Source organism: Lagopus muta, chromosome 5, assembly GCF_023343835.1.
Source record: "Lagopus muta isolate bLagMut1 chromosome 5, bLagMut1 primary, whole genome shotgun sequence".
Taxonomy (NCBI): Eukaryota; Metazoa; Chordata; class Aves; order Galliformes; family Phasianidae; genus Lagopus; species Lagopus muta.
The window spans coordinates 33185767-33209089 of NC_064437.1; the positions used below are offsets into that span (position 1 = coordinate 33185767).

The 23323-nt window shown below is 40.9% G+C and overlaps 1 long non-coding RNA gene across 3 annotated transcripts in view; it reads right to left on the reverse strand.

The window, feature by feature from the left end:
• Positions 1 to 23323, reverse strand: part of LOC125693110 (uncharacterized) — an 88570-nt gene that overhangs the window by 37361 nt on the left and 27886 nt on the right. The window contains exon 3 of one of the 3 annotated variants that reach the window (XR_007377000.1): positions 12616 to 12703. The exons of the other annotated variants lie outside the window; for them this stretch is intronic. This is a non-coding gene — a long non-coding RNA (uncharacterized LOC125693110). Of the gene's footprint in view, positions 1 to 12615; positions 12704 to 23323 lie in introns of those variants that run through there. 3 annotated transcript variants of the gene reach the window in all.

Below are 23323 nucleotides of genomic sequence, written 5' to 3' on the forward strand. Positions count from 1 at the left end.
CATGGGCAGTACCTGAGATGTTTAGTGAAATAACCCAGGGTTATATATATAAATATATAACTAAATAACAGAGGTTACAGGGACTACTGTCTGATCATCTCCATTAGTCATCAGTGCCACCCCAATAGCAGTACATAGAACCTGAGACAACTTGGAATACAATCCTCGAATGGCATCCAGTGCTGCTGCAGTTTCTCTGATACTGAGCTAGAGCTGAGATTTCTTGCTCTGAGCCCTGCCTGGCATTGCAGACACCAAGCTTTGGAGGAAGCTCTGGATCTGATAGGCTTGTGCAGATGGCACAGGCAGACTGAGAGCTTCTCATGATGGTAGCCCTTTCGTTTTCCCTCTCTTCCATCTTCTCCTTAATCAGGTCTTGCTGATCCTCACCTCCTTCCAGCCTTACTTAGCCTTCAAGCTTTGCTTTGGGAATTACTCAGAAGAGCAACCACCTACACAACACGCTGTGGGCAACACATCCCAGTGGTGTCAATCACCAGGCACCAACTTCACACCAGCTGAAAATCTGTCCCATTATTGTAATGGATACCAACAAAATCAAAGCACAACAGTCACAAAACATTTGACAGACATCAGATAAACTGAAATTTAAAAACAGGGAAAGTGAAACATGAGCACACCACCATAAACCTCTGCACAGCAGAGTCTCCCAGGCTTAGCAGTTTCTGTGATGGATCCCCTAGAAAGCAGCTGCTAAACTACCTGGTAGCAGATGGAGAACCTTCTAAGAAATGGCAACTTCAGATTGAGTGCATGAAAGTTGAGGCACCATCGCATGACACTGATTCTACCTTCTCCAACACAGGAACCACCTAAAATAAGTTTCTCAAGTAAAGCTGCTGTTGTTTCTGAATTAGAGAGGAAACAAATCTCTTCAATGAAACGTTTGTTATTGTTTTCAGCTGTTTGGATTAAGGCAACTAATTCCTTTGTACACTATTTTAGATGCTACTGAAATTTCATCATTAACAATAATAACAGTTATAATACCTTGCAAGGGAGTATAATTCATTGAGGAAAAACTACTGATAAACCTGTCCTAGCTTGGGTGGCAATAATTTAAGAAACCAGTTCTGCTGAAACCTTTGTGGCTGCTCGCCAGCTCCAGTTGTCCTAGAGTCACTAAGCTACAGATTTGAGAGCGCAGATTTACAGTCCTCCTTGGAGTAAAACAGGCTTTTGTGAAACTGTTAATATTGAAATAAATAATTACATGCTTATTTGAAATCAAATTACTGAAGGCTCAGCCTCCTTTTGAAGGGTGGAAGCTTCCCATTGAAATAGATAACCATGCGCTTTCCTGTGCTTTTGATGTTGAAAGCTATTCCAGAAAAATTTTAGGCAAAACTGAAATTGCAGCAGTGTGAAATTGCTCTCGAAGAGGCATTCATACAGCTGCATATTTATTTTGACCATTTTGCTCTCTGAAATTCACACTTGTTCTTTACCATTTGAGATTTTCAAAATGTTAACTGCAGATTTCACCAGTGCAGAAATCACACATGCCTGCTGGTAGCAATGAGTGACTCCCTGTAGAGTGTCTTGCTTAATTGAATTCTGCAACTGCCCCTAAATTAGAAAGCAAAGAGGTAAAAGCAGATGTGAATGAAGTGGTTCTAAAGAGCTACATGATTTGGTTAAGTCCTTTTAAATCTAAGCTTTTAAATTATGTTCTAAATTGAAGATACAGCTCTTCAAATCTTTGAACCACTTAATAAAATAGGTTTCAGAATGTTTTTTTAAATTCTGTACAAAAGGTCAAGAACATCCAAATAAGCCAAGGGCTAAACTGCTCAGCACTGCCCAGAGCCACATCTACCACTGGGAATCCCCTTAGCTCCTGTGCTGGTCTGCACTGGGCAACCCAGTCCCTACAGCAATGCAAGAGCCTGAGCTGCCATAAACAGAGCTCTTCCTACCAAAGCTACACCACTTTGCTGCAGCTATACATCTCCTAGTAGCCATAAGATTGGATTCAATCAAGCTATACTACTGTAGCTCAGTAACCAGGCTATAGGGGAATCCTCCTGCACCCTTCTAACAAAACCTACACCCTCTGCTCCCTTTTCTTCTCCTGGGCAAGAATAACCACGTGTACCAGTACAGGCTAGGGGCTGACCTGCTGAAGAGGATATCTTCAGAGAAGGACCTGGGGGTGCTGATGGACAACAGGTTTGCTGTGAGCCAGCAAGGTGGCCAAGATGGTCAACGGTATCGTGGGGTGCATTAAAAAGAGCGTGACCAGCAGGTCAAGCGAGGTGATGCTCCCCTCTGCTCTGTCCTGGTGAGCACCTCTGGAGCACTGTGTCCAGTTGTGAGCGCCTCAGTTCAAAAAGAACAGAACTGCTGCAGAGAGCCCAGCGAGGGCCACGCAGATGTTGAAGGGCCTGGAGCACATCCCATGCGAGGAAAGGCTGGGGTTGTTCAGCTTGGAAAACAGAAGACTGAGGGGGGATCTTATCAATGTGTATAAATGTCTAATGGGTTGAAGCCAAGTGGATGAGGCTAGGCATTTCTCATGTCACATATAAGCCTAGAACTATGATTACATAAAATGTTGATATGCAAAATGAAGGAATTCTGTTCACAGCCTAGAACAATCAAGGATTTTTCCACTAAAACTACAAGTCATCATTCTAATCCAGTGACATGGCTTAATCACGTTAGATTTAAGAAAGGACTAAGAAAGGAAATTGCAGATAAAATGACACAGGGTAGCTTCAAGTCTACAATTCCCACCACTCTTTAAAATCAGAGCTACTTTGAAATAGTTTTAATCAAAAAATTGTCCTTTTAAACTCAACCCCTGAATCAAAGCTCCAAATAAAACATGATTTTGGAGAGCGTGAAGCTGTGCAAGCCAATTGGAAGAGCAAAGACGCAGCCCACAGCACACCCTCACAGTATGGATGAGGGGAATGCAGCTGGGAGCACTGGGGGGTGCATATAAACTCCTACCAACAAAGCTACTAAATGTTCAATACAGTCAGTTACATACTCTCTTCAGGCATTTTAGGTAGATGGAAATCAGGCCAGAATTTTAATCTGCAAGCAGTGCGTGAATGCAAGTGCCAGCAGCTTTAACCTCTCTCAAGGCAGAAAGGCTGGAGGGAGGGAGAAGCATGCTTCTGCTGGGAGAAGATTTGCAAGTCCGGGAGCCAAGTGGGAAAGAAGAGTCAGAGAGGTGGCAAGCTGGCAGCCAGAGACAGTATTTTCTTCCTCAAACCAGTTGTTCCAGACTTAGTCAAGACACAGTTCAGATTCCCTCAGGACCGTCATATCTGCCTTTCCAGCAGCAAACACAATGTGCTGCTGTTCCATGAATGCAATGCACTATACCTGGGAGGGATCCTGTGTGCTGGGTGCAATCACCAGGCTCAGCTGGCCGACGTAGCACTTGAAGCTGCTGCAAGCAGCAAGGCAGCCAGAAGCAAGATCTCACAGCAGTGGCACTCAGTCACAGCACAGCTCAGCAGGTAACACATACTGTCTTGCTATTAGAGGGAGCAAGAAGGACTGAAGAAGTTGCTGAAGTGACTGAAGAAATTTTTACCAGTTCTCTTCCCCACCCCTCTCCCCAACAATCCCTCTTTCACCTCTTTCAGAGAGATTTCTCATTATGTTCACTGCATAAGCAAACTGAAGAGCAACAGAAGAAACTATAAGCCCACTTCAGTTGGCTTTTCCATTTCCGTGGCTCATTACAGTCTCTCGTATTGTCAAAGGAGAAGCAGGCAGGATTTTATTTCTATGCTACAGCGTCTTTCATAAAGCCACAAAAGGGAAACGTAACCTAACAGCTTTAACACTAAACAAAGGCTCTAGCTTTCCTCCATCTCCTGAAAATGATAATATTTAGGGAAATTCAAGTGATTATTTTTTGGAGTCAAGTTTTTGCATTTGCCCAGAGTTGCTTTGATCCCTCACTTTACACACAGGGGAGCAGAAGCAGTGTCACCAGAAACTAGTGTGCAAATTTCTACCCCCAAAAGCATCTCATCTTACGAGGCATGTAACGAATTTGACCTGTAAAGCATGTTCAAGGCACTCTAACAGGAAGATGGTGCACATTGCCAACGATAGCTCTGCAGTCAATTCCAACATGCATGGAGCTTACAGATGTCCCTGCAGGTCTTTGAGCAGCACAGCCTCTGCTGTGTGTTGATACCTTCTTATTCTTACACTCAGTGCTACCTAGCACCTCCACGTTATCTTTCAGGAAGACAGGTGTGTCACTCCTGAGTATGTATGTGTAATCCACTCCCAGCCCAAACCAGTGTTATTCCCTCTAAGAACAGGTCTGTCACATGGAGGAAAAGCTGGCGGAATTCACTGTTTCCATGCTCCGTGGCCACTTTCCGGTTCATCTCAGGAGCAGTAAGTCTGCTCTTTAAGAGTATAGAACAGAAACACATTTACTCAAGCTTTTGTAAGCCTAAGCCAATGGGAAGCTAAATATTTTATTCATTCTCCCAAATTTACAGCAGTATTTACAGGTATTTGTGACAGTGAAGGGCTAGGCCAAAGTACCTAACTCCCACCACAATCACAGGTCGATGACTGCAACAATGCTTGACCTTTACTGTATCTTCACAGATCCCATCACATTCATCAGGCTGAAGAGGGGTTATCTGCTTTTGTCATTTTGTCTGACTATTCACCCTATTTTCTACAGTATGAAGGAACACAAACACAGGGAATGAGACTTAGAGAGTATAAATAGGTTTTGAGTGACCTGGTAACAACATACATGTCTAATGTCTTGGACAGATTTATAAAGGCAGAAACCTGTGGTGGTATTGTGTGAGGTTTGGATGCTTATCTTTTTGGTACGTTCATGGAAGCCTTCATCTACACAGCGGCCTCTCCATGCTCCAAAGTGGCTTCGCTCCAAATTATTTTATACGAAAACCATCACATCAAAACCATAATTTAATCAGTGATTTCACATGACAGAGATTTGCTCAAGATGTATGCTTATCACAATTTTCACTATGCTGAAATTCCAATTATTTGTTAGAATCGAACTTGTGAGACATTTTGTTGGGTTGGGTCAGCATCAGACTTTGCTAAAGCCTAGGTTTTCATGAATATTGTCAGTAACAATTTCATTTCTCCAGTTTCTTTTTCCCCATGTAATCTGTCTTTCCATTACATAAGTGTTTTAGGCCACGACATCTGGTGCACACGACCAGGAAAACAACACATAAAAAAGAATCATTTGCTATCCACTCTCAAAATACAGCTAAAAATTACAGCTTTCTAAGCCAAGCAAAGAAACAGAGCAGCGTATGCACACCTGCACCTTGTGCCAACAGGAAACAGAGCAAGCCACCACCAGTGATATAAAGGAAACCTGGAAAACCAGAAGAACCAACAACCCCAGCAATAACCAGAGCTCTAGTTCCCCTTGAGTGTTGGACACCACCTCCTATGTATACCCCTGTGGTGCTTCTTGAAGTCCACATTACTACTTCAGAACAGCATAAAACATATTCACAAGTAATGAAATGAAAATATATAAAAATGGTTTTTAGGTGTGTACCAGAATGTGTAGGCAAACTTCCCCCCTATACTGAATCAGATACAGAAATTCTAATGTAACTTATATCCAGCAAGTCTATTCTCTACCACCGAGCCCAATTCTAATTATTTCTGTAAGAATAGACTTAAAAGTGGAGAAGATTAGGAAACATAGCTCAGGAAAGTTGTTCTTCTCCACTTTTCTGAGAAGCACTAATAACAAATTTTAAACTCAACTTATTTGGACTTCTCCTCACATTCACTGCCATACTACCCATGCACTTGTTTTAGTGCTAAGCTCATCACTTCTTTTTTCTAGCTGACTAAAGATTTCCTTTTACTGAGCATTCAAAAAAAAAAAAAAAAAAAGAAAAAGAAATAATTAGTCTTGGAAAGAAAAGCTGAGTTTTAAAGGAGGGCTGATTTCTGCTCCAACTTTACAGAGGTAAGAATTACCCTATATCAAGAGGAAACAAAAAAAATAGCACTTCTCTGATAGGAAGAAAATGCAGGAAAGAGAACAAAGTGCTGAATAGACTTAGAGAAGAAAGGCTCTTCAGTATTCCCCAGGAGAGTAAAATATACAGAACTCCTACCATTAACATTTCTGCCTTGAGAACAGACTATGCACCAACAAGCTTTCTCAGCTTTTTCTCTATATTTCTGTTTCCTCTATTTAAACTACTGCTGGTGACACTTTACTAGAATCCCATAAACATGCTTCAAGGATCCATATGACGCTTGGAACAAAATTTTGAAGTATGGAATAGTGAGAAACAAGGCTTTTATGTTGCTGTGTAGTTACGAAATATCTTCCATGTTGAAGACATTCTCATAAGATACAGTGAAATGCAGAGACATTCAAAAAACATTACCAAACACAACAACCTGCATTGCTTAGAGAAACAGAGAGATGTTTACACAAAGTACATGAGGGTGCTGCCAGGCAGTTTGCTGAAAGCTCTGCATGGCCAAACAGAGTATATATTAACAGTAGAATAAAATAAAATACAAATTAAAATGTACTGATTAAAATGTTGAAGTCTTACTTGCAGAGACGTATACGTGACATTTTATATACCTGTCCACCTGCACAAACACATCTTTTTATGCATGCACTCTGCAAACACATCTTATTCCCCTGCAGCTGCTATGTCTTCAGGAAATTTTAACTTTCGTTCCATTTTCTGTGGCTAACATCTTCTCTTACCTTTTGTGCCAGGCAAAAACATACAGCTGGACACAGGGACGTCAGGAATTTGCTGCCCAGTTATGGAAATTAAGCCATGAAACATGACTCAAAATACTACAAAAATCCTCTGCTTCATACTCCACCAAAATCTGCACTGCAACACTGAAGCTGGCAGATATACAAACACTGAAACATCCAACTATTGGAACAATCCCAATTTAAGGGACAGAAAGAAGCTTCTAGATAGCTTTGTGCTTTACTCAACACACTTTTTCACTTGTTTGAACTTTGCTTTGCTGTTATTTTTACCAGCTACAGGTCTGCTGGTTTTTGCAACTCTCCCTAGACAATCATTCCTCTCCTTCCACGAGTCCCATCATGGCTCATTTTTCTACATTAATTCTCTCCAATTCTAAATGCAACTCTCATTGCAAACTGAACATGACCCATGCAGTTCTGACTTAATTCCGCTTTTACTTACACTCCTGAATGTTACAGAAATCCCTTGAGTCATCTGTGGTACCATGGGAAGGCCTACCACCATTTACCCAGATACTCATTCCATGCATTTCTTATAGTACTGAGATTCCTGTCTGTATCTGGTGGTCTCCAGATCCCATTTTCTTATGATCAGTAGTTATTCCTTCTTACTTTCCATAGAAGTGTGCATGTCTTCAGAGGAACCAGCCAGACAATTCTAAGTTCCCAAACCAACCATTGGGATGAGTTGACAGAACAACTACAAAATCCTTTCCCACTCCAAGGGGATGAATTAATCTCAGAACTCTCCCAGGTCACACCCCAGACACTCCAATAGCACTTGCAAAACAGGAGTTTTCTCCTTCCTATATAACCACCTTTCAGATCTCTGCTATACACAGGCACCTCTGGAAGACAAGAAGAGGTAGATGGCTACAAGAAAGGTTCCTAATTTTTGAAGATTTTGACTTTGCATTGAAGTCCTGAAGGGCTTCCTGCTTATTTCAGTTGTTGCTGATAAGCACTGGTGGATCAGTTCAGAATTTCAGTTGTTGCTGATAAGCATTGGTGGATTTCAGGGTGTGGGGACTGTTGTGGGGGAGAATTGTCTGATAATCTGTGAGTTCTTGGGAGCTTTTGGGAAAAGGACATATAAATCAATCCTATCAAAGCAGACAGAGATTGCTTTGGAACTTAGTCTAGCACGACAAAAATGGCAAGCTCTCTGCATTACAGAACCCATAAACAACTAGAATTACAGCAATGTAGGTGTTGGCTTTCTCAAGCAACAGAAGTCAATATGTACCAATTTCCAAACATTCCTAATCTGCTTCAAGTTTACCCCACTGTGGCTAACTCTATGGAATTGCAAGTAATAATTAAAACAAGTAATGTAAGAACAGCAATACACTAATAATCCCATAAAATACATAAACTTCATTGCATTAAATTGAAGTAATCAGCTTTATAAACCGTTTTATTTCCAATTAATAGAAGCCTTCATTAATCTGACTTGCTTTTATTAAGCATTAACTCTCCCCCTGTGGATAAGCCAAAGTTAGTTTGCAGGTAGCAGTATTATAGTATACAACAACTTGGGTATGCAGAAATACCAATTTAAGATATCAAGACTTATTTTACTTCAAAACCTCTTTGCAAGTTCTGAAGTGGATGACAGTTCATTCAGGCAACAATACTTGGTTGCATTTTGACTTTGATACAGGAAATGGAAAATGGAATTCTATATGAAGAACATTACTAAGATCTGAAACTGCAAGAGAAGTCCAGACTCAGGGCTCCTGTAGACAGCTGTAGGAAATAGCAGAACCAAAAGTGTCTGGGCCAAGCCAGAGGTCCCAAAGCTATTACAGCCTGCCCTGATTTGGTTTAGCAAGATCATGGAAGAATGGGAAGGGATGTAAAGATGCGCTGTGTTCTCTGACCACAGAAACACAGTAAAAATAAAGAAAAAGGAGGGGATTTCCTGGCACCCAAAGGTCAGTTAAGCCCCTCCCCTTCAGGGAGCATGCAGTGGTGATCTGATGGGACAGAGGATGTTGTGTTGTCCTATAGACAGGATAGAATCAGCCCTGAAGTTCACCGAGACGCAGTATGAAGCCTCACAAGCTTTTATGCAGCACAGCCAAGAAGGAAGCAAAATCTTACTGCACAGCCAGTATGACAACGTATGATGCACAGAGAGGCAAGATGATGTTCATGCAGTAGAAACCCAAATAGGGAGCGTTGCCTGGAATGGAATAGTGAGTGTGACATACATTCTGTGATTCTGTGACACAGGTTGCACCTAGCCGGGCAGAGAGGAGCAAGATACTCAACAGATACTGCAGGAAGACACTCTCCTGTCCTATGTAGGCGTGACTGTTCCCACAGTCAAAATGCACCTGCGAACTTACGCAGAGAAATTCACTGCAGTTAGACATTAATGCTAAGGAAAGGGATTTTATCTCCTGGCAGCTTGAATATATGAAAGGCTCACATGAGTACTGCTTCTGTCTGGATTATTTCTAGCCCAGAGTAGAGATTTGGCTGTCCTCCATCTTACACAAAGTTTCTGAATAATTTGTTAAAACACAAAGTAATTTCATCGCCTCCGGTGCCGAGTTAAAAACTTAGCAAACCTGAATCAGCATTTGAGGAAAACCTATTATCAGAGAAGAGGCAGTACATGCCTACTTATCAGCAGACGCTTAATACAAGAATATTTTCTCCTATATGACAGATTCCAAAATACAAAGTGTCATTTTTAATTTACAAAAGCAGCTGCTTTTTTCTTCCAACACAATTTTCAACACCCATAATAATCAGATTAATTCAAAGGTGTTTTCATAAATAAACATTTTCAACAGTTTGTATAACTTCATTGACTGAAAACCTCATCCTTTGCCAATTTCTTGCATGCAAGTTTGATGCAACTGGTGGCAAGAAATTAATGTCAGTGAAGAGTAGTAACTACATAAATAATGTAAGTAGATAACTTGGCCTTTAGAAGAATGATTAAGATAAAGACACATCAAAACACCCTGGCCTACAATGGAGTCATTTCAAGGAGCGCATCTTGCACAGAAAGCAGGGGAGCTCCTGGAGGGAGCTGCTATTTAACTGCAATGCATGTGCTCTTGCAAATCTACTACAAAAGCATAAAAAATAGGTAATTAACAGGTGGGAGGTAGGACAGCAGACTCACTGGTGCTACTGGGAAATTTCTTGCCCAGAGAAAGGAATTGAGTCATGCAGACAGAGAGTAAACAAAAAGGAAAAGGCCAGCAGGTTTCCAATCCATTTTGCTGATGCACATTTTTGCTAAGCCAGTTAAAACAAGGATTTTTTTCCTGGAGAAAACATTCATCTTCTTTAACGTGTCAGTTGTGGCAACCAAAGAAATAAACACAGAGCAATCTTTCATGTGCAATATTACTAGAAGAAAGAGCAATAACAACAAAAGCAAGAGGACATATATAAACATAATTGTCTAGACGTGGGCAGTAACCTGGATTTCAAACTATATAATATCAAGTTGCACAGTTTTCTGCTTTATTTTTCTGATGCAATTTTCATTCTTGACATCAGCCAACCATACGAATGAAAGCTAGCTATGGTATATTAATCTGTTCTCGGGGAACTGTTTATCAGCAGTCTCTCTAGAAGACTGTTGACCTTGCTGCAGAACACCAACACCAAACCTTTAGATAAGCACAGTCTGAATTATTTGCTGCTAAAGAGGTTGCTCTAGCATGCCTTGGCAAAGAGAAGCAGCCAAATTGCTGGGTTTTCAAGCCACCTTCATTTCTTAATTGGATAAGCAGTAAGTATCAGTCAATAACTTACAGAAAGTTAAGAACAGGGTAAATGCTGCATGCAATAAACTTCTGGGAATCCTCAAAAGGGAAGTTATTTTGAATATCCTTTCATATGTTTGCATCATAACTTCAAGATGCGAAGTTACAATAAATCCATTGTTCTCCTCAGACCTAAAAACAATCAGCTTTTTCCATACTTACATTTGGAACTTTGAAGGAATAGGCTGGACTTCATACATTTCACTCTCTTGACCTACCAGTAAGTAAAAAACATCTCAAAGAAAATATAGCGACACTTGAATACCAAGCTTATTAATCTTATGAGCTCTTGGGGCTCAAATTACATTATGGAATCAAAACAATTTGGTTTTTTTTTGTTTGTTTGTTTCAGCTAAATGCCTGCCAAACTTCTTCCTCACATCACATTCTGCCTCTAAGGATTAGCTGGAGTTCACTGATAACCTACTGAAATTCCTCACAATACATAGCCACCAAGGAAGCTACACTATGAATGCTATTGGCATTCAATAGCATTCTTGTTTTGAAGTGCTATCTCAATACACAACTGTACTTTAAAACACATTTTAAAATAAAAGTGAGTTTGGCTGTACCGTAAGTACTGAAGGTCTACAATCTTATCCTGCTTAAACAGAAAAATAATTGATGTAGTGTGTATCATTAAATATATTTGAGTGTAGCTGATGATTGGGTTTATAATTTGTGAAGATTCTGTACCTCAAATAGCTTTACAGCCATATAAGCTAATGCAATTATTACCTCAGGTTTGCACAAGTCATGCTAAGTGTAAACAGGGTTTCCTAGAAAGCCAAAGAGTTGAGAAATGACAGAAGATAAAGACTTGCCATGGCTAAGGCTGACTGCCTTGAGCAGCTGTAAAAAGATGACAAAATAGGTCCATATGCCACGTATAAATAAAGGCAACTTTATCTCTTTGACAAAACAGCAAGACAGAGGATCTGCTGAGCAGCACATCTTTGTGTGACTCTCATTCATGCATCCGTATCCACAGATCCAATGAGTTGTTTTGGGAGGTAAGCTGGAACACAGATAACTACTGCACATGACAGAGGTGACGTATTACTAATTTTTAGGAAGCAGATCAGCTGAAGATGCAGTCTTCTCATTAATATTTACTGCCATTAGGATCACAAAATACCGCACCCTTTATCAGGTTGTCCTCCTTATGCATTTCTCAGGGCCCCATTGCCAATTCACTTGCTGTATTACCTAGGGAACATTACAACCAAAGAACATGCAAATACATTATGTAGAAGCACCAATTTTCCTTCCTGGCCATCAAGGCCTTGACCAAGACACAGGCGCTCTACAGCTTCTTATCCTTACCTGGGGTGCTGAGGTGCCAGTGTTTGGGGTCAGGCCCAGCTGGGTACCACCATAGCCCACTGAGAGGAAAAGAGCAAGAAATACCTATGGGTTGGGTCACCTCCTTCCCTAAGGCTCAGGAGCTGCATTAACAGGCAGGTGTCGTGCCAATTTGTTCAGAAGAAAGGCATTAAATGGTTTTATTTTGAATACCAGCGCAGCTATTGAACTTGTGAGGTTTCTGCATCATTTGTACCTGTGATATTTAAAGCTGAGCTAACGTAATCTGAAAAGGCACATTTCCCTCAAATGGAAACTCAGGCTTGATATGTCAAACAGAACGCTTTAATTGCCTGTACCCTCATGCTGCTGCATTTGCTAGTTTAACATCTCTATTCGACTTTTCTGATAGATAGTCCCAGTACGAAGTCAGAGCAAGCCTCACTTACACGGTAGAACAGACATCAACTAAGTTGGGTATTCTGGAAACGTGTGATGACACCTAGAGAAAAAAGTATGTTTTATCAGACAGTGCCCACCTAATTCACAGAAAAAGATCAATATCAAGCCACCGTCTTCTCATCCATCTTCTAACTGAGCTGCTCTACCACAATACTCCCTCTTTTTCTTCTCTCCCAGAAAGATTTTTAACTTTTCTAGATCTTGCACTAAAAAAGGCAAATTTATCAGCTTGCTAATAAAGAGATAGATGGGTTGGTTTTGCTTACCAATTACAGGAGGAAAATGTTCCCTGCATAGCTGCCATGATCGCAAGGTATCTCTGAGCTTACAAATGCCACAGGAAGACTTCCAACAGGTGAGGTGCCTTAAGACAAACAGGTACACTGAACTTGAACAACTTGGAGCAACCAGTAGGATTTATTCAAAACAAGTAATGATAGTCAATTTCACTCTGTAGTTATGCTTCTGTTATCCTTACACCCTGCTACTGGTAAAGGATTTCCATAGGCTGTAAATGAAAAATGTCATGTTGCAATACTCTCCTAGGCTCATCATTCTACATTTTGCACTACTGTGGATAGTCTTTTTTTTTTTTTTTAGAGATTTCTTTTTTGTCTTAGCAAGAAGATTTAGCAGCTCCTCCACTCTAATCTAACCCCTAAAAACATTACAATAAGATTATTTTTACATTTGCTTTTCTCATTAAAAGGGTTGTGTGGTGAGCAGCAGAAGAGAGAGAACAGAGAACATCCAAAGAAAAAGTGACTTCCTTTCCTGAAGGAAGCTGAAACAATACAGAATAACACTGAAAGTGCAAGCAATATGGATGAAGGAAGCCCCTGGATTTGGTTTAAATGTGTTGTGGTTGGGACTTACGCACGAAAATACACAGAAGCACGGAGAGAAAGTGAAAAACTAGAGTAGAAGAGAAGAAAGGGAATTGACGGAGCTCACTGCTGGTAAGTAAAAAAAAAATGAACAAAAGTGCCCATTTCTTTAGGAAACCTTCAGGGGAATTTATCTTACATATGCTCAGTTTGCCGTGCATCCAGAGAGACTGCAGCCATGTATAGAAGATCATGCCTGTGCTATTTCTTGCAATACACTGCAGCATCAATATAAAATAGCTACACAAGTGGTTAAAAAAAACACCCTCAGAAATGTGCAACTCTTTAGCAGGACACATACTTCCTGAATATTTACATCTAGCTCCTTTCAATCTGATCCTGTGACATCACTAAAGGACATTTTGTCTGGCCTGTTCATGACAGTCAGACTTCTACTATTTTTCCGTAATGTTTCTGCATATGACATTTCTGACCTGTAACATTATGGTCACCTTCTCCCAGCCTTACTACTACTCGTACAGGAAGATTTAATCCTGCACTCCACCATCACCTTCCTTCTTCCCATACATTTGGAAAACATCCTTCCACTGGTGCTTGCATACTCTTATGCAAAAACCATAGGTAACAGGTAAAGTTTTGCTTGCCAAAGCCCCTGCCTGCCACGCTATTGGCACATACAGCACTCAGCACTTCCATTCCCATCACAACTTGCGTATGCAGGTGAAATTATCCAGATGGTTTGAAAACTCCTCAAAATACCACAAATCCCATACAAAGTTGCTTTACGTTATTAATGATAGCTCATGCCATCATTTCCATTATTATTCTTCAGAACATTTTACATTGCTGTTTCTGGCGAGTTGTTTTATAAACTGAGAACTCCATCTCACGCTTAGCCTGGAAGCCAAAGTTATTTATTGGACATTTAGCTCAAGTAATTGAGTGCACAAAGTGCTTCCCGTTACCTTATTGCTACATGTAAAAGATAACACTGAAATTTCCATTGCTTTCAAGTAGCATTAAACAGTATTTAAACAATTCACCTGAGAAGATACCATTTGTAAACTAATAGAAAACATCATAGAAAATATGCAAAGTTAATCAGCATTCTACTGATCAAGACAGCTAAACAATGACACTAATAAATACATTCACTACAGGAAAAAAAAACGAGGCATTTCACTAACAGGAATCATGCTCAGGAACCAATATTTTGGTATTTCATGCAATGTTGAATGGAAATTACTATCACCTGCCTTTGCCGCCCTTAGCTGTTCCACTCACAATTACCACTGTTGATTCTGAAAGCAGGTGTACTCCTATAATACCAGGTAAGGCTGCACCTTCTCATTGTCGGCTTGGCACTCACCTTATAATAAAGGCACGTGAGCAACAACCATGCAGAGGGGACTGAAAAGTGCCCTACTCACTAGGCAGTGCCCTCCTTCCCATTTGCCTTTTAGAAAGACACTGAAGCACAGTCCCACAAAAACGACTGGCTACAAACATTTGCCTTACAACGCACACCAGGTTCCAAGGATGTCTCAGGTTCTCTTGTTGAGTAGTAACTGCAGCAGCTCTCCCAAGCAAAGCTCTAAGATACTTGAATAACAGCAAAACCTCTAGTGATAGTAGGCTTGGATTTCACAATACCTGCATGGATGGGAAACATGCTGCTGCAGTGCTCACGACATTGCCTGCTGACAGTGTGCTCATGGTGGGATTTCTACGTCTTGTTGCCTAAAAAAGCATCACGTCTCTGATCAGTTTGCATACATACCAGCTGGATACAACAAAACCACTGCATCATTCAGTGGAAGAAAAAAATCCCCAGAAGAGTATAAATGGCAGCTTTGTGGAAAGTATGAAAGTAGGTGGGACCAAAGAGAGGTTTTTTCAGTACCCAAAATGCAAGACCTAAGGATTTGGTTCATATGTCAGCAGCCTTAGGAAAATAAAGTGAAGAATGCAGAAGGGAGAGGAGGAAATAGAGAAAATACATGGATTCAGCAGATGATGGCAGGCACAGATGGCAGCTAGATAGGACTTGCTCAGAGCAAAAAATAAGCTTCAGTTCTTCAATCATGGGAAATATTTCCAAATGTCCAGGACTGAGACACTGGAAGATGGAAAAGCAAGCATAACCACAGTAAAAGCGGAGAGCATTTCATTGAAAACAGCCACCTGGACTAAACGGTCCTGCCACACGGACAGCAGGAGGGGCTGCTGCTAACCCATGCTGCCTGCAAACATTCTTATCAGGAAGGAGCAGCACTCATTTCAGGCATAAAGCAAAAGACTGAAGAGGAAAAATGCAGCCGCAAGATTCAAATGGAGCAATGAAGGAGTGGTTGGAAATAGAGTAGCACACTCTGTAAGTAGACAGAGGTTATTGCAGGATGGACATGGGACAGGCTGGTGACAGCCTCCTGCTCTTGAGGAATCATAAAAGAGCACAAATTATTGAGAAGAGATCTGATAAATGTTTATAAATACCTAAAGGGAGGTAGGAAACAAAGGGATGAGGGAAGGTTTTCTTCTCAGCGGTGTGTAGAAATAGGATAAGGAGTAATGGCCTAAAATTAGAGCATAGGAAGTTCCACACTAACATGCAGAACTCCTTTATGGTAACAGTGATGGAGCACTGGCACTGGCTGCCCAGAGAAGTGGTGGAGTTTATTTCTATGGACGTATTCAAGACCCATCTGACCAACTGTAGGGAACCTGCTTAGCAGGGAGTTAGAAAAAATGGTCTCTCAAGGTCCCTTCCAGCCTCTGTGACTCTGCAATAATGCACAACTGAAAGTTCTTCATTCTGCCACTTGAGCCTGAAGAAAGCAAGGAGCAACCAAGGAGCTGGCACCCTATCAAGGAGCTGAGAGCCTGTTTTCCCTCATTTCTGTAATACACCAGTAGAAAGCACTTGATCTGGTCTGACTGATTCAAAAGTATGTTTTCTAATCTTACAGAAGTTTGGAGATTTGCACTCTTCACTTCATTATAAGATAGAAAAACAATACCTTTCATCGCTCATTAAGAGGGGATGTTTTCAGGGACCTGACGTCCAGTGGCCTGACTATTCTAACAGGGTCCCTATATCTGATGTCCCACTCAATTTTATTTTGTCTTTCTTATTAGGCTCTCCAGGGTTGAATTTTATCTTTGCAACTTATTATTCTCACTAACTCTTGATAACGGAGAAGCTAGATGGGACTAATGATGAACACAGCTAATTCCCTTTTCAACTTGTTGGGAAAATGATCTTTTCTCTCTGTAGCTTGCACTTTTTCCCTCCCTCCCACCCACCCACATGCAGATTTATCCGTCTGTGATAAAAACATCCAGACTATTCTGCAAATCAACTATAAATTCTCAGCTTAAGCCCACAGAGAGTGACTTGCTAAATCCTACAGTTCTTAATTGGTCCATGCTCCCAGCTATTGAAACCAACAGGAATTGGCCCAAATTACCTCAGATCTTTGCCCAATACATGTTGTTAGTTGAAGGGAGCTGTCACCCACGTGCAATGTGCTGCTCTCTGCTGTGACAGTGAGATCAGAAGCTGTGGGGCAGGGCTAGGGGTCCATGCAAAGCAGCTCTGCTATCTGGCTGTCATGCTGATTTCCTCAGTGGTAATTCATTGCTATCATCTGTTTCCTGGAATCATTTGCAGACACCAGCTGTCAACGAGAGTTTTACATTTAGCTATAAGAAACAAATGCATCTGGACACCAGATTTCTTTCAGCTTTCTCTGGCATCCATCAAAACGCTTTTGGGGAAAAAATAGATCCAATTAGGGTTTTTGCCATGCAAGTCTTTCAAAGGTTTTTTATCTTGCAGGCATTTTCACCTTCCACCACTTCTCCAGCCCCATTTCCTTTCATGCAATCAGAGAGATTCTCTACACTCATAAACTTCTAATATTGGCATTTCACCTTCGGCTGACAATTTTCAAATTAAATTCTCTAGGCAGAAACCGATGCCACAACTAAATGACACACAGTTATCACAGTGCTGTTTTGTAGCTTTCCAACACATCCAATTGACTTTGCAGTGCTACAGTCCACAAAAGTGTATTTTTATGTTCACTACAGCTGCCAGGAAACAATCCCTCAAGAACCACTGATGTTTGTGGGTCTACATGGGCTCTCATGCAAATTCAGATGGGTCTTCTGAGTCCTTGGTTAATTAGGGGTAAAGACCTTAGCCCTTGAGTCATTTAAGTGCCATGTTTTCAAGAGTTGGAGAACAAAAGAGCAAAGTGCAACAGAACTTTTTGTGTCACTGATGTGCCCCTGGATGTTCTCTCACCTTCAAGGTGCCAGCCTACCATGCAGACCCTCACCTCGAATGTACTGCTCTAGCAAACACACTGTTAAACTCCATCAGAATCCACTTCTCACAACCCAGATCACTCCAGAACACAGCCGCATCAGAAAAGCCCAGAGCTGGGCTAACATTCCTCAACCCAGTGCTGGAACCTATTTCAGCACAAGACACACATCATACAGATCAGACATTAAGGAACCAGTATTAAAGCAAACAGTGCCACTAGTAACTTCCTCGGGAGACCAAATTTCCTGTAGGGCAGGAAATAGCTCCCCCCAGCTCAGTTTTCACATTATCCACGATTCTGTTATGAAAAGAGACAAATGAAAGAATGCCAATAAACAAGTTAAACTACATACAGTGCAATCTAGCACTAAAAGCATGGAGGCTTTAATGTACAAAAACAGACATGCTGCAAAACTGCTCTAATACTGTTAACTTCTCTTGTGTTATAATAACTCTGTAAATGACAAGTTTGGTATTATATGCACGAGTACAGTTCTTATGCTCCTCCTCCAGGAGCACGTTATCAGTTGTACTATCATCTTCCCCTTCTGCGTAATGACTTAATATCAGTAACTGAAAAATGAAACAATAAAAGAAAACCAAATATAAACATGGTTTTACTGTCTAACCCATTCTTATTATCCTATCTCTCAGTCTTCCTGACAATAGTATTCAGCCCCTCCAGTGTGCTTTAGACAGACCATAATGTGCTTTGTTCTGAGCTTATTTTTCACTGATTAACAGTTCATAATAGGCTCTTTGCGAAGATAAAACAAACTGGGCAAAGAAGCCCAGACTGATGGCAAGCTTTCCCTGGAGTACACAGTGCTCTTCTGTGGTATGTAAGTGTCCACAGAGTCAAAAGCTGTCCTTATCCAGTAGGCACACAAGCAGACACTGTACCACACTCACATCCTTCCTGCTGCCTACAAAGGTTAAATACCTTTTTGAAATTATATCCCACATACTTAATTTTATCCCTATGCAAATATACCTATTTAAGCATATGTTATGATTTAATTCCACTTTCTTAGGATTCTCTAGCTTCAGCATGATTTAATGAATCCAAGGACTCATCTACCCTGGCGATCATACAAGGTTAACACTTCGCAGCACATCTGCCCTCAGATCCCAAGTGCTGCAGTAACGTATTTCAGCAGTATGCTAATATAACTCAAGTGACTTTCATAAATGCATTCCCAAACTAACTGAAACATGGATTATTCCCCATGCTTCCCCATTACACTTAAGAGAAAATGCACTAAACTTAATGTATAGAACTTATTTCTCTCATCCCTAAGTTTAACTTCTAGTCATGCTATTCTTAGTTATTGCCTACCAAGTCAAGGATGAAACTTGGGTCACTACTCCCCAATTGCACAAAAGGAGGATAGGTATGGAAACACTCCAAATCTGCATTCTTAGAGCCAACGTTGACTGATGGTGCCAAAGCACCAGCAGTTGAAGCCCAAAGCTCTTCAATCCTATGCCCTTCTAGAGCCTCAAGGGTCATTCTGAAGGCTGTCAGAGCTGCAAGGACTTGCACAGACTGAGCCTCTGGAGACTATGAGGTTGCTTCCCAGTGCAAGAACAATTTAAGCACAATTTAAGAGTGTCTGCAGAATTATTTTCTTAGCTTTAAGACACTATTTTTAAAGCAGTCATCCCAGTTTTTTCTGAGTGAAGACCACAGATGCTACTTGGTTCATGCAGCACTGTCCCCTAGGGAGATGAGAAGCAAAACTGCACTGTCTACTTGTATTTCTGTATCAGCACCTCCTAATGGAAGTTACAAGCAAATTCCATTTTCAACCTGGAAATGAAAAAAAATTCTGACATTTTATTTTAAGCTTCTATAAAGGCCAGATGCCTTCAACAATTTCCAGTGAATTAAAACCAAGAACAAGTTCAACCCTTGGCAGAGTCTAAAGCAGAGCCAAAAAGTGAACCTAGATTTCTTTCCTTTCAATGGAATACAATGTCCCTTGTACATTCCTTGAAGTCAGTTACAGAGTTTTATATGATTTGGTCCCCTCTGTTATAATCAGTATTTCTGAAATACTTTGGAGTCTTACCAACCTAGAGTTCTGGGGCAAAGAAGTCTGAGGCCTGCCTAGAAAAAATGAATCCAGACTGGTGTTCCCTTCCTATGAGTCTTCCAAAACGGTAAGATTTCCTGCCATGTTAGTGTTAACTTCAGACTGCCGTGGCAAGAGTTCACTGTTTACAGTGGTGAGTGGAGACAGGACAAGGGGAAACTGCTGGAAACTGCAGCATAGGAAGTTCCGCACAAACATGCGCAAGAACTTCTTTACAGTGAGGTGACGGAGCACTGGAACAGGCTGCCCAGGGAGGTGGTGGAGTCTCCTTCTCTGGAGATGTTCAAGACCTGCCTGGATGCCTACCTGTGCGACCTACTGTAGGGAACCTGCTTTGGCAGGGGGGTTGGACTCGATCTCTGGAGGTCCCTTCCAACCCCTACAATTCTGTGATTCTGTGATTCAGAGAAGAAAACAAATGTGTCTAATTAAAAAATAAACGGGTTGAAAGGAAGGGAACTGGGGGGGATCAGAATTGGAATGTGAAGCACAAAACACACAGGAGACGGGGAAAGTCACAATCCCAGCTTGGCCCTGTACTGGCATGCCTGAGGAGGCTCTTGGCCCTGTTTCTCAGCCCAGTCCTCTTTCTGACCTTAGAAACAAATTGAAAGAAATATGAGGCTTTACTCCAGAAGGGCCAGCTAAAGGCAATGATGCAGGTTTAAGTTTGGCTTTATGGAGATTTAAAGAACACAAATAAAAGATTAAAAATAAAAGAGATTGATTTTAAAATATACCTATTGTGAAAGAGCTTTGACACCTCTGTGATCTCTTTACTGCCTTATATCAGAGAACACACGCAGGGCATTTTCAATTACTTTAATTATGTGTCAGGGTTATTGATGCACTAAGCCCTGCCAGCCATTCCACAACATTATCTTTAATCGCTAGCATTTTCTTATCTGTGTTCCAAGTAAAACTATTTTCAGGTATTTTATTGGATAAAAAGGGAATGAAATAGTGCATTTAGATTGAATATAAGAAGATAAGAAGCTCAGTTTTCTCACTCATCATAATAAAATAATTATCACACTGGCATTATTTACCTTTGTAAAACTTCAAAAATCTTTATGGCATAACACTAGGACTCAAATCCCTGTGGTTTCTTTAATACCTTACTAGAGACCTTGAATCCCAGAAGTACAAGCACCAAGGAGAACAACAGTAACACCATCTCTCATACCGGTCCATTCTATCCTCAGCAGCAAAGGAGACTCGTTATGAAGAGACTATATGAACTTCCTTTGCCCCCCTACCCCCTGCCAACCCTTGGAGTGAGAAGAAACCCAAAAAAAGCCCAGAAACAAGGTTATCAGCATATATCAGCACAAAACCATTCAAGTCACATTTCTGCCTGGAAGCCAAATATGACTGGAAGTCATATATGTGTTTACCAGAGGGTGAAATGCCTCTCTCAGAATTCTGGGTGCTACCATACAGACATCCAGCATCCTAACTACATCTGCATATTGTGAAGTTATTAACAGAATGACTTCCGTAAGTAAGTGCAGAGATTAAACAGTAGTCCCTGACTAGAAATGATGCTGCCCACCTCCTTTCACACTTGTATGTAGGAAGAAATTGATAGATTAGAGCAACCAAAGTGAGGGAACTGCAAGTTTTTCATATAGGGATCAACAAACTTCTGCAAGCTACCGACAGAAATCCAGAGTGCACCTGCTGAAATCGCAGAAGGATGGCGGGTGACATTCGCTCTGTGCTTCTGCCTGAACAACTCAGCCAAGAGGTGGCTTCTGCCTGAACAACTCAGCAGATCCTATTTCTAAGATCCCAAACACCACCTCATTGCATATGTGTAAAGCACTCTAATATCTGTGCTACCATAGCACATTTTCAAAGCACATATCTGCATTAAAGTAGACTGTATCTTTGGATATGCTCACTGTCACTTATAGAGTTATTCCAGCACACAGTCAGCAGGAAAAAAAAAGATGGAGTTCTGATGGCAGTTTTTAATACAATGTTTTGATACCTTATGTTTAATAATTGAAAGAACAATAAAAATTAAGCATAATAATGCAGGATTAATTTTAAGTCCACTGTTTGTATGGAGGACAGTCGGTACATAATCACTTTCTACTTGCTGTATTAGAGCAATCTCCATCCAGTAAGATGTTTCATGGCTCCCACTATACAATGGCAGGAGTAGCATTTATTTAAGACTCTGTCAATAACTCAAATTACTTCCACATCCTCTGGAGTCCAGGCTCCTTCCAGGATCTGACCAAATGGCAGCAAACCCTTGATGGAAGCAAGACCTACAAAGAGCACAGGCTTCTTCTCCAGTCTCTGCTCACCTCCTCACCTGGGAAGTCTGCTCACTCTAGAACATGGGTATTTACATTCTACTCTGGAAACACTAAGCAGCCAAATGACAGCACTGATACTACTAAACAAAAGTTCAGCAAGGCAGATCCTATTTCCAAAACACCACCTCATTGTATACGTGTAAAGCACTCTAATATCTGTGCTACAATAGCACATTTTCAAAGTACATATCTGCATTAAAGTAGATTGTAACTCTGGTTACACTCACTGTCACTTATAGAGTTATTCCAGTTAGCACAGGACTTCACAAAATACCTTTGGCTTCCTGCAGGGATTGGTTAACCACACACCGAAGTTATTCAGCACGGCTCTGCACTGTTTATGAGTTCAATTGAAATCCTGGGAAGTATTTCAATATGCCACATCTTACCTATGCTTCTGATTTAGACAACAACAAAGCACAAAAAAGTAATTAAATGCAACAGGAACAAAACGTCACTGTTGATCTACTCTGTACTCAATGACCTCTCACATTCACATCACAGCATCTCTGCTTCAAACAAGAAAACCAAACCAAAAAACAAAGAATAAAAATGAATTACCAGAAATAAGGAGCACCACACACAGTACCTATCAGAGTTTTCTCAACAGTATTTCTGTTAACAAACGAGTTTTTCTTCTTCTGATGACTAAGAACAATCAGTGAGGACATCACCAAAGCTAAGTTACTCCAATTACCTGACTCATTGATTTTACAAGATGTCAGAGGTAGCTCAGGTGTTACTGAGCAGAATGAGCTTTTGAGCACAAAACCCTGTCTGAAGCTCTGCTGGCAGTAAAAACTGGCACAGTTGAGTAACAGCAGCTTAACAGAGATTCTTGCGTGCAAGATGACCAGCATCAGCCCATATGCCATTGCTAAGCTTAGTCACAAACACACAGCTTTGTCTTCTCCCTGCTCTATTTCACCAGCTGGGAAAGCCATGTTCTGTGCTATTCTAGACATACCAAAACCAGAAGAACAATGAGATCAGAGAATATTTTTATTCAAGAAATACAGTTCAAGAAACCACAGAGCATCTGAAATGTGCACAGTTGTCTGGGACTGGGATTTCAGCTTCAGGGTTTTCTTGGAATGGCTAAATCATTACAGTGCAAATTCCTTTATACAGCAGGGAAGTAAGAGAGAAAAAAATAAGAGAACTATGAAGCAGAGGTACCTTGCAGAGGAGGATACAACATCCTTCAAGCTGTTATTTCCACCAAACACACCCCTCAGCCAACTCATTGCCACTCTCTGAGCATCTCTTTGCTCCTGGGATACAGAGTGTGGCACAGGGAAAGAGAAAATCTCCATGTCTTCACAGTCCTTGTCAACAACTCAACATCTTCATTCAGAAAGTGATAAA